Consider the following 12,216-nt stretch of genomic DNA (forward strand, 5'->3'; position numbering starts at 1 on the left):
CCCGGAGAGAATTTCAAATTCCCAAATGCACCTTCCCAATTATCTGCATTTATTTTATGTAAAAAGAGCGTGTAAAAAAAACACACCCAAACCCTAGCAGGTAAACACAAAAATCTCAATAATACCAAACTATTTGCAAGTGAACTAAGAACATAAGATGGGCGGGGCGGAGGGTAAAAGGAGAAGGCGAGGAGGTGGAGGCAGGAAATTGCTTTGGGTTGCTATCTGTGTGTCAAGTTTCAGCCCTCGCTGACATTTCTGGCGGAACGCCACAGTCCTGCAAATAGAAAATCAGGTGGTGCTGAGAGAGGCAGGGAAGGAGGAGGAGAAGGAGTGTGTGTGTGTGTTGTTGTTGTTGTTGTTGGTGGTGGTGGTGGATGCTCCATTGGCAAATGGGCCAGACCGCCTCTCCCCGCTGCATCCCTCGGGCAGCGCGGCGGTGGTGAGAGTCACTGTGCGGCAGAGAGGATGAATCAGGCAGGCATCTGAGCGGAGCGCGGGCACCTTCCGCAATCCATTCAGGCACTGAAGCGCGTGAAAGGCTGCTGATCGCTGCCATTGTTACACGCGGCCGATGTGGGAACCCGAGCTGCGTCTCTGGCAAGAGATAAATAGCCCCTGACAGCGCCTCCTCGCCAGGGGATCGCCTCCAATTGCACGCGGCGGACGCTCTCAGGTCGGTGTTGCTCTCTTTCCTGCAATCAGCCGTCGCTCGTTCCCTTGGCCCTGTCCCTCCCCTTCAGGTTTCTCTGCCTCTCTCCTCCTCCTCTCTACCCCACCCCCCGCCCGTCAGTGTTTGGCATCCTTGATCGTCCTGCTGCATTCGCTTAACCACAGCGAGGGGTTCGGAGCCGCGACTGATCTTGGCCACCTCGGTGTTCAAAGCTAACTCGGCACTGAGTCCCGGAAACCCCCACACGGCTAAGATCCATAAGCCGAAACCTGTGGATTCATGAAGAGCCTCGCTCTGCAAATCAGTTAAGCCTGTGGTTTTTCACAAACCCTTAAAGGGTCTCTGTATTTGCTAACTGCCCTGAGCCACAAAAGACCCAGTGTTTTCGGACACCCCTCCCCACCCCGCCCCTTGGTTTGCCCTAACGATTTTGTGGATCGGAGTTGTTAATTTAATCTCTCGAAATAGCTGATCTGTAACTGTAGACCTCGGGGTGAAATAGGAAAGACCCTAGCAGAGCCATTCTGGATATGAAGATATGCTTACTCAGAAGTAAGCCCCACTGACCCCCATGTAAGTGTGTATAAGAGTCAGTACTGCAAGAAGCTAGAGCTCAGGAATCCGTGGACTTAGACTACTGACGCCTTTTAGAATGACCCAGGCAAAGCGAGGTTATAATGATTAGGAGTGACCGCAACCCCTTGCTCGTTCCCTGATGGAATTACTGCTGTCTGAGATCACAGATCTCTATGGATTGCAAACGAAAATCGATCGCCATCCTAACGGTGCGAGAAGGGGGTGGGGGACGGCAGGATGGATAAAGGTTAAAATGGATAAAGGTTGCCCGAAGGCCTTCTGCAGACAGGACTTTCTACTCTGGGGGACAGCCGCATCCTCACCCCAGTGTAGGTGCAGTCATTGTTTTAAATGAACCAAGCCTCCTCCTTTAAAATGGGGTGGACACACCTCACGTCTAGACACTGTAACTTGGAAGCAAGCCCTTCTGAGCTCAGTAGAATTTAAGGCAAGCTCTGAAGAAATTTTGCTTACCTCTTAACAAACGTACTTAGGATGACGTATTGCTTAGATCAGCTGAGTAATGGGAGGACCTAAACCTTCCCCTAAATGCCCTGTTCGGACAAGTTGAATATATTACAGCTTCCTTTCAGAACTAGTTTTAATTTGCCAAAGTATTCTGCTTGACCTCATCTGGAGTAAGAGACTGGAGAATACACAGAAGCCCATTTCCATATGTCTAGGTCTCGCTGACTTCCGTGCAAGTATTAGGCCCACCGGCTAAGCAAAGCTTCCACCTGCATACCGTAGCTCAGAGAGTCAGAATGGATACAACCAGGATGCTAATCCTCCATGCCCCAAGACCTTTGTTTTGAAAGTTCGCTTTACAAGGGCACTGGCTTCCAAGCAATCATGTTAGGTTCTTCCCCCACCCGCTTCCCCCTTAAACTGGACTATTTCCATTTAAACTTTCTTACATAAGAACAGTCCTGTTGGATAAGGCCCAAGGCCTATCTAGTCCTGCATCCTGTTTCACACAGTGGCCCACCTGATGCCTCTGAGAAGCCCACAGGCAAGAGATGTGGGCATACCCTCTCTCCTGCTGTTGCATCCCTGCAACTGGTATTTAGAGGCATCTTGCCTCTGAAGCTGAAGCTATAGTCACCAGACTAGTAGCCACTGATAGACTTGTCCTTCATGAGTCTAAGCCCCTTTTAATGCCATCCAAGCTCGTGGACATCCCCACATCCTATGGCAGAGAATTCCATAGATTAATTACATGCAGTATTAAAAATTACTTCCTTTTGTTAGTCCTAAATTTCCTGGCCTTCAGTTTTATGGGATGACCCCTGGTTCTAGTGTTGTGAGAGAGATGGAAAAAATTCTCTCTGTACTCTCTCTCTCTACTCCATGCATAATTCAATACACCTCTATCATGTCTCCCCGTAGTCACCTCTTTTCCAAACCAAAAAGCCCCAGATGCTGTAGCCTTGCTTCATAAGGAAGGTGCTCCAGGCCCTTGATCATCTTGGTTCCCATCTTCTGCACTTTTCCAATTCTACAATACCCTTCTTAAGATATGGTGACCAGAACTGCATGCAGTATTCCAAATGTGGCTGCACCATATATTTCTATAAGGGCATTATAATACTAAAGGTAACGTGTGCCATCAAGTCAGTGTCAACTTCTGGCGACCACAGAGCCCTGTGGTTGTCTTTGGTAGAATACAGGAGGGATTTACTATTACCATCTCCTTTGCAGTCTGAGATGATGCCTTTCAGCATCTTCCTATATCACTGCTGCCCGATATAGGTGTTTCCCATAGTCTGGGAAACATACCAGCGGTGATTCGAACCAGCAACCTCTGGCTTGCTAGTCAAGTCATTTCCTTGCTGTTCCATTAGGTGGCTTAAAAGCCATTAGGTACCATTAGGTGGCTTATTATAATACTAACAGTTTTATTTCCAATCCCCTTCCTAATGATCCCAAGCATAGAATTTGCCTTTTTTTACAGCTGCCACACACTGAGTCCACACTTTCAATGAGCTGTCTACCAGGACCTGAGATCTGTCTCCTGGAGCAGACAGCTCAGACCCAACCAGTGTATATGTGAAGTTGAAGGTTTTTTGCCCCAATATGCATAACTTTACACTTGCTTGCATTGAACCACATTTGCCATTTTGTTGCCCACTCCCCCCCAGTTTGGAGAGATCCTTTTCCAGCTCCTCACAATCAATTTTGTGTTTCACCACCCTAAATTTTGAGTAATAAGCACACTGACCACAATAGGACTGAGCACTGGGCTGGGTCAAGCCAATGGGTATTTACTCCAGAGAAAGGTGCACTGCCACTCGAAGTCTAGGAGAATAATAGCCTATGGGTGACCACTCCGGCTGAACAGGTTAGCAGATTACACCGAGACGCTTTCTGCGTCTGGCTTTCTGTTGCCGCGGCTGCTGGCAGCCTTTTTAGTCTGGCCACAGACTAGTCCAAAGGGAGGCTCCTGGAGAAAATCCTCGCCTCAGGCTTTTCCTGTGGAGGGAACCTGGAGGAACGCAGCAGAGGAGAGTCTCCCAGCGGATCTTAAGAGGAACGCTAGAAGTCTCGAAAGAACGACACGGCTTTTCCTTCCAGCCCTTGGTCACGGTGCCCTCTTCACGCGAGCGGGAGGACAGGCATCCTCCCCAGTACATAACTGCTACATTTTCTACGTACAGAGGTGAGCACCCGAGATTCACCCGGAAGCCATACTCCAATATGTTTCCCCCGCGTCCCTTATTTACCCCAAGACCCGCTGATTTCAAAAGAATGTACTTCAGTCAGGCATGCAACCGATCTATTCTTGTTTACTCCAGTCCGAAGTACATGTGTGAACATTTTAAGCAGTCATAGTTCAGGAGAGCTGGTCTTGGCAGCAACCATGAATTGTCCCCTTTGCTAAGCAGAGTCCACCCTAGTTTGCATTTGAATGGGAGACTACATGTGTGTGCACGGTAAGATATTCCCCTCAGGGGATGGGGCTGCTCTGGTAAGAGCACCTGCATGCTTGAATGCAGAATGTTCCAAGTTCCCTCCCTGGTATCTCCAAGATAGGGCTGAGAGACTCCCCCTGGAAAAGCCGCTGCCAGTCTGTGTAGACAATACTGAGCTAGATGGACCAATGGTCTGACTCGGTAGAAAGCAGCTTCCTAGTTCCTGTTCCTAATCAGTCCAGGCTAGCACTCTGTAGTCCGGGTGGCAGCGTTTCTCTAAGGTATCACTCTCAGGCAGATGGGTCTTTCCAGGCTCTGCTGCCTGAGTGTCTCTAAAACGGAGATAGCAGGGGATTGAACATGAAACCTTCTGCGTGCAAAGAGTGTGCTCGACTATTGAGGCTGAGACGGTCCTCCCTCTCAGTTAGTCCCACTATGTCCCCCACCCCGGGAAATCGGCTAGGGTTCAGAAGCAATCTGGGTGCTCAGTGCTGAGGGGAAAATACTCTGCTCTTTCTCAGAGACACTCCTTCAATTATTTGAGCACTGAGGTCTGGGCTCTGAAAACAACATTCGGCTGGCGCTCTGACACTGTGCAAAACTGCCTGTTTTCAAGGCAAGGCCGGATGCATCCCGTGATGATGTGGCTTCTATTCAACCACCCCCCTCCCCTCCACCCCTCAGCAGAGCACGTCGTTTTATTTTATGGCATCGGTGTGAGGTCTGAACTACTGGACTTTATTTTTAAAGCAGCCTAGTAAAAACGTTTATCTTGTTTGCGATGGTAACCAAATGCCTTCTCGTGGTCTCTTGGAAGATTGTTTTCAGCGCGGAGTTGCAGAACTGCGTATTCCTTCTGGAAATGTAAACGCCTGAATTGTGTCTCTCCCGGTGCTGGCGGGCGGAGCTCAGCCCCAAGGATGCTGCTCAGGCCGCTCCTGGCCGAGACAGGACGGGAGCAGGCAGCATTCCCGCAGCTTGCTGGGTTCCATTCCAGGGAGTCGTCTTCGCAGCGGCACTGCGCTTGCAGGTGCAGCCAAGCTGAGCTCTGTCTGCGCAGAGGAAACAGGCGGCTGCGAGAGGATGCCGGGGCGGGGGGCGGGGGAACGCGAGCTGTCCCCGGAGGCCGCCTTCATAGTCCGAACCTGGACTTCCTCCCGCGCTTGCAGCCCAGGGTTTAGGCCAAGGCCAAGGCCGGCCAGCCTCCCTCCCTCCCTCCCTCCCAGGAAGGCGAGAAAGCGGGTCTTGGCAACGCATCAGGCCGGGCGCTGCCTGCTCTTGGCGCTTGGTGCCTGAGGGAATGCAGGCAGCGGATTGCCAAGCACAGCCTTTCAGTCGCGCTTTTAGGGGATTGGTTCCCCACCCCCCACCTCCCTTCACTGGTGTGTCTCAGGCTAGTCTCGTAAACTGCTAATGATTTATTACCTAGGCTAAGTGCTTAATTTGTGAATATGAAACAGATTAAAAGGAGATCGGCATATTTTAGCAGGCAGACCACGGCAAGGCCAGCAGCTGTTTCGAATTTGGAGGTATTTCCAGCCTCCTGGAGAACGCGAGCCAAACCCGTCAGGAAGGGGGTGTGTGTGTGTGGGGGGGTGCTTCTTCCTGGGATATGAAAGGCCACATTTGCCTTCCCTCGCTTGCTTGATCCCTTGCCTTGCGAGAGGGACAGCCGTCCCTATGCATGCTTACTTCTAAGTAAGTCCCACTGAACTCAATGGGATTTATTCCCCAAAAGTGTGCATAGGATGGCAGCCTTAGCTGGATTTAGCAGTTGGGTTGATGTCCCGGTTCGGAGTAACAGGCCAAACCTAAGCAAATGTACTTGGAAATAGTTCGATGCAAGCTTTTATGTAGCCTTCCAGGTAATTAGGCTTCAAATGGCAATGTAAATGTGTTTAAAACCAGGTACCAAGAGAGAAAACACTGACGTTCCGAATTAGTTACTCCTGAAGGCTGCCCTACCCATGCGATCCTTCCTATGGCGGTGGGAAAGTGCATTTATTTTCCCTTAATCTCTCAGTGCATGCTTTTGTGTGTGTATCGGCTCCTGATACCAGAAAATAATAGTGAGAAAGGAAGCAATTATCATGGATTAATTAACCTAGAATAAGGCTATGATTTGTAAGATAAAGTTGTGCCCTCCTGTCAGTATCAACTCCTGGAGACCACAGAGCCCTGTGATTGTCTTTGACAGAATACAGGAGGGGTTTACCACTGCCATCTCTTGCGCAGTATGAGATGATTCCTTTCAGCATCTTCCTATATTGCTGCTGCCCGATATAGGTGTTTCCCATAGTCTGGGAAACACATCTGCGGGATTAGAACCAGCAGCCTCTTGCTCCCTAGGAACGTTACCTCAAATGATATAGGGTCACATGGCATACATATGTGCATGATTCAGCTCTTAGAGAGGCTATTGGATGTGCATTTGTCACATCAGAATATGTGACAGTGATGCTTCTTTTGAGTATAAGCTTCTATTGAGTATAGATGGCTCTTGTTTGTGAGCCCCAACTGTCGATAACAAGATGCAGGAATGACTGGCTGATTGGCAAGCGGAAGATTTCATACCGCTCTGTCTAGGATAGTTCCAATGAGATGAACAGAAAAATTGCAGATCACAGAGTGGGGAAAATTAGCTAACCCTTGTGGCAGATTCGGGTCATAAAGTCTCTGAAGTTATCAAACAAAATAGGAGAGGTTCCGTGGCACAAGCATTTCGCTGGAACCTAAACAGTTAACGACCACAGGGCTACTCCCTCCCCCACCCCCTTCCAGGATTAGCTCCAAATCAAACCAGTGCAACCGCGGACTGGTGGTCCCAGCAAAAGGCACGTGATGCTAAGAGCAACGTAAACACCCAGTGGAGAACAAAGACAAATCATTACAGTCAGTTCTGCAGGCAAAACTTAAGCAGCGAGCAACGAGGAAAGTTCTTGCCAAAAATAGCCAGGAGATAATCAAAATAAATACCTTTGATGTAGCCGTACTCGGGCTCGCCGCCACTTTGTGAGGAGTTCCCCACCGCTCCCTCCCCAAACAAGGAGCCCGCACAATTAAGCTCCTTCCTTTGAAAGGAGGCCGGGTAGCAGAAAGCAGAGCTTGGCTTTGGTCGCTCCTCGGCGGCGTCGCCGCACTTCAAAGCGGGGCGGCGCGGCTCTTGAAGGTGCCTTGGCCGGGCAGCCTAGCCAAGCAGAGCCAGCGTGCGAACAGCCTCTCCTTTCGCGCTTGGCTACTTTTGTGGAGAACAATCCTGGCCACATGGAAGTCACTGGGGGCGGGGAGGGACGGGGCACCCGGCAGGGAGCGAAATGCTATCTTGGCAGAGCATTTCCATAGGCCCTGCGGCTGCTCCTCACGGGATGGAGTCCATGCTATGAATAAGGCCCCAGGTTTAGTCCTTAGCATCTCCAGTTGTGTGCAAGCTGATCTGTACGGCCCATTGAACTCAGTGGGGCTTGTTTCCGGGTAAACGGTCACGTCAGGGGCATAGGTGGGGAGAGGTGCCCCTGTTCACCCCTCTTTCTGGTGGCCCCTCAGAGTGAAGGAGACAATGAAGAAGATAGGGAGGGGTGGAGCTGGGGGAGGGCCTCAGAAACTGGAAGGCCCCGGGTTCTTTGAAGCATCCACGCAAAGCTATACCCCCGGGCCAAGTTGTCAAGAATCTCCCTTGCCAGGGCAGGATCTCTGTCTCTAAGGCTCAGCCCTGCTTCCAGTCGCTGTGGAGAGTCTAGGTCCAGTATCTCAAGTCTAATTGAGTATCATACACTCCCAGTTTCCTTACACCATCCAGGAGTTTAGCCGACTGTGACCCTGATCCATAAAGGAGTGTGCCTCTTGCACCCCAATCCTAAACCCAACCAGCATGCTTAGGATTGCATTCTTAATTTGGAAGACTGTGGCTAGCAACTAAGATTGGAAATCTAAGGCCTACACATCCTAAGCAAATTTCTCTGTAAATGTGACCCACTGAAATTAATGGGCGTGACCTCCGAGTAAGCACGGTGGGTAGAGATCGTGCTGCAGGTCTCTTTGCAGGAGTAGCAAGGCAAGAGAGAGGTGTGTGCTGAACATTTTGCTTTTAAAAGGAACCCTCAGATTTAGCATCTAACCTAAGGAAATACAGGAAGCCCCCTTAGACTGAGTGTGTGTGTGTATACAGGCTTCGATATCCTTCAAGAATTCTTCTTGGCCCGTTTCCAAAAGACACTTCCAACTCACCCTTCTTCTTCCCTCTCTGATCCCATCCTATTTTGAGAAGAGCTTTTATTGTCCCTCCCTCTTTCCTACAGAATCTGTACGCCAAAGCTCATGAAAAGAGGAAGAAAGCCGAGCTCGTGCTAATTATATCTCGTTTGCAAAAGTGGCTTCCCTTTACTGCTTGGTGCATTTGGCTGACTTGCTGAGTCTGCCTACCCGCCCCTTGCTCCAAATCCCCCCTGCTTCTTTTGTTTTCAGCGCTTAGGGCCCTAGCTTGATGTCCCCTTTGTCACTCTGGCATTTACTTGAAAGAAAGCTTGTGTTTTTTGAAACAAGTCTCCTCAGTAGGAGTCACAAACAAGCGGGCTGCAGTCTTATGCCCTTCCTCTTAAGTAAGCGTGTATAGGATCAGGTTCCACAGTTCTTGTAAGGAAGACCTGGGTTTTAATCCATTGACTAGCAGGACTGTAGCTCTAACTGAGTGGATGGGTTCAAAGAACTCAGCCCCCCCAGCTCCTGAGCACCCCCCCAGCTCCCTCCCTCCCCATTTTCTTCATTCTCTCTCTCACTCGGAGGGGCCCACCAGGGAGACAGACCCCCTTTCCCTATGCCTCTGGTGACTAGGAAGCAAGTCCCACTAATTTCGAAGGGTTTAACAGCAGCAATTCTTTGGCCTTTATATATCACTTCTATGATGCTCAAAGTGCTTCAAGTACAACTCTGTAGGTTGTTACCCTAGTATTGCAGGCGGAGGACTAAGGGATGATGGCTTGCCTGTGGGCTTCCCAGCAGCATCTGGTGGGCCACTGTGTGAAACAGGATGCTGGACTAGATGGGCCTTGGGCCAGAGCCAGCAGAGCGGCTGATCTTATGTTCTTATGAGTTTAAGGCCGAGGCCAGACTGGCAGCTGGGACTTGCCCGTTCACCCCTGCATCACACCAGCGTGCATTTTACTGGGTCGTAAGCGGGCTTAGGACGGCAGCCTTACAGGCCGCTCTTACCCCCACATTTACTCTGGAGCATGTCCTGCTGAATACAAGGGGGCCGCCGGGCTTTCTTCTTACTTCGGCAGCCATGAGCGCCGGATCGGAGCCTTCGCCAGATGCCAGTAGGAAGGGCTTTCCCTTCCGGCTCAGGGTTTGGACCAGATTGTGTAACTAAGCTCCAGAGAGAGGCGGGTTTTCCAGCCTATGTGCCGGAGGCGATCATTAGCCGCGAACCGACAAGGCTTGCTCCTGCTCCCCATCAGTCCGTCCGCGCGCTGCGGGCGAGAGGAGGAGTCTCGCCCGCCAGAGGGACCTTGGGGAAAGGAGGAAAGAGCTCTTCTCGTTTCCCACAAGGCTAGCCGGGAGGAAGGAGCCAGCCAGCCATCCCTGAGGAGAGCGAGAGGGGATTTATGGGCCGAGGGGTGGACTGCGGGCTGCCGAGGCAGCCGCCGCCGCCGCCGCCGCCTTTGCGAAGCTCTTTCCCAAGAACGAAGCGAAGGCGGCGAGCGGGGTGGGGAGGGCTCGCGCGGAGGCTGCCTGGCTGCTGTGGGCACTGCTCAGCAAGGCAGAGAGGCAGCAGCAAGAGCCAGCCCTGGGTCATCCTCAGCAGAGCAGAGCAGAGCAGAGCAGACAGTGCCGGCGAAGAGAAAAATGACTCGCGGTGCCCTTGTTGCGCCCGGAGTTATTGCTCCTGTGAGCCGCGGCCGCGTCTGGGGCCGGAGAGGTATAAATAGCGGGAGTGGGAGAGGAGGGGAGGGAGGGGAGGACCAGGTGTGCAATGTCACGGAACAGATTGCAAGCAACGGTTGATCCCTTGTCAGACGCTGCTGCCAATTACCGGGAGGGAGACGACGACGGAGAGCCGAGCAGCGCTTAGGGGAAGGAGCCAAGGCAAACACACGCCCAGCGCCTGGGGGCTCCGTGTGTGGAGTCGAATAGAATAGGAGATATTCGCACCGTTACGATTCGAGAGCGAAAGCACAGGGGGAATGCCTGGTGGCGGCTGATGTTCAGCCGCCGCAGGGTCTGGGTTCAAGGCGAGCTCAAACCCTTGGAAAGCGGAGTTTTCATTTGAAATCCATGGTGCTTATTTCTGTGTAAACACCTTTAGAGCTGGGTGGGTGCCAGAAAGAAACACCAAAGAACGCAACATCCGCCCCTTGTAGTTGGTCAGCTTCGCTATGGGAAAGCCCCCTACAAAGCTTCCCTTGAGATACTGCGGTCGCTAGGAGTTCTTCAGCAAGCCACGAGCTTTCATCCCAAAGTACCTCCCACTGGGCTGTGAGGCGAGGATACTGCTCTGAGCTCCTTGGACAAAAAGCAGGCCACAATAAAAACTCTAAGGCGTCAGTCCGACACTCACTGACAAGAAAGTAAGGCCCACTGAATTTATTGGCACTTACTTCCGATTAACCATGAACAGAACAAAACTGTGAATTTAATATTCTAGGCACAATTACTTGGGAGAAAGCCCTATTAAATACAGTGGGATTTACTTCCGGGTAAAAAACATGCATAGGATCCTGCTGTAAGGACTAGCCTGTTTGTTACTTTAAATCCAGCCATAACCACAAAAGACCATATTTTAAAACTGTTAACACCATGGTTGTATTTGAATAGCAGAAAAAATGTTCCAATATGGTGGTAATAGTTAGACAGGACAATGAAGGTTGCCTAGGGAAGTGCCTGGGATCTCTTTGTCTGGAATTTTTCAAGGGGTTTGTGGGCCTCTTCAAGAGGTCTGAGGAGTCCCATTAGTAGCACAAAGTCAAAGTCTGCAGTGACATCCCAAAGACTAACTGGTTGGTTTCTGAGCTTTACTAGACTCCATTATATTTTCACTCCTATCTGAAGGGTAAATGAAAAGGTGGTGGTTACAAGAACACACAGAGAATGAAAATTAAAGGTGTGTGTTCAGCAGGGGTGGGAGAGACTTCTGATGCACCATTACCATGTAAGAACCCCCATCCAAGTTTCCTCCCTAGAATATCCAAGATAGGGCTGAGAGAGATTCCTCCTTGGAGAAGCTGCTGCCAGTCTGTGTAGACAATACTGAGCTAGATAGACCTATGGTCTGACTCAGTATATGGCAGCTTCCTATGTTCCCTTCTTTATCCCTATTCAGACATTATGTTCAACACTCATACAATGAACATACAGTGTACACAGTGTACACACATTCAAACAGTAGGTTGAACATACGTACAGCAGTAGGCTTCCTATCTGTACTATGCATTTGAGAGCCTTTTCTCTAGGTTCACTTTTAATATGAATGCAGGTATAGACATTCACACAGAAACATGTACTAATATACACATATCTGTACACTCGTACAACATAACGTCTGAATAAGGCTTAGGTTGTATCTGCATTCAAATGGCTGTACACTCATACAGGGTTTTATGTGAATGGCTGTACCTGTGTTCATTAAAGTGAACCCAGGTATAGGTTCCTTGAATGCATGGTACAGACAGGAAGTGCACTGTTGCACCTGCTTTCATCATTACACATGAATAACTACCTGCATACAGATCTGTACCTGTGAATGCTGTACACCAGGCCTGCCCAAATAAGGACCAAGGCCCAGCTCTGGCCCACAAGGATTTTTTTGCTGGCCCCTAGGAAGGAATATCCTGTAGCAACATCAGGAGCCAGGATTGTGCTCTTGGACTGTCCTGCTGATGAGCAGCAGTGGCTCAGTAAAGTTGGCCACTTGAGACCAAATGTCCCCTGCCCTTGGGCTGGATCCTCCTGACACCATCCATCTTCCCCCTTGCCTTTCTACCCCAACTCCAACTCTCTGCCACCTCACTTTCATTAACATTTTAAATAGTTAATTATGATGCAATAATTAATGCACTGAAA

At 50.3% G+C, this 12,216-nt stretch overlaps 1 long non-coding RNA gene across 1 annotated transcript in view; it reads left to right on the forward strand.

Moving 5' to 3' along the window:
* The first annotated feature begins 317 nt into the window (after positions 1 to 317).
* LOC128349328 (uncharacterized) overlaps positions 318 to 12,216 on the forward strand; it is a 65,786-nt gene continuing 53,887 nt past the window's right edge. Inside the window, exon 1 of the long non-coding RNA XR_008318740.1 lies at positions 318 to 676. This is a non-coding gene — a long non-coding RNA (uncharacterized LOC128349328). The remainder of the gene's footprint in view (positions 677 to 12,216) is intronic.

Source organism: Hemicordylus capensis, chromosome 3 (genome assembly GCF_027244095.1).
Source record: "Hemicordylus capensis ecotype Gifberg chromosome 3, rHemCap1.1.pri, whole genome shotgun sequence".
Classification (NCBI taxonomy): domain Eukaryota; kingdom Metazoa; phylum Chordata; class Lepidosauria; order Squamata; family Cordylidae; genus Hemicordylus; species Hemicordylus capensis.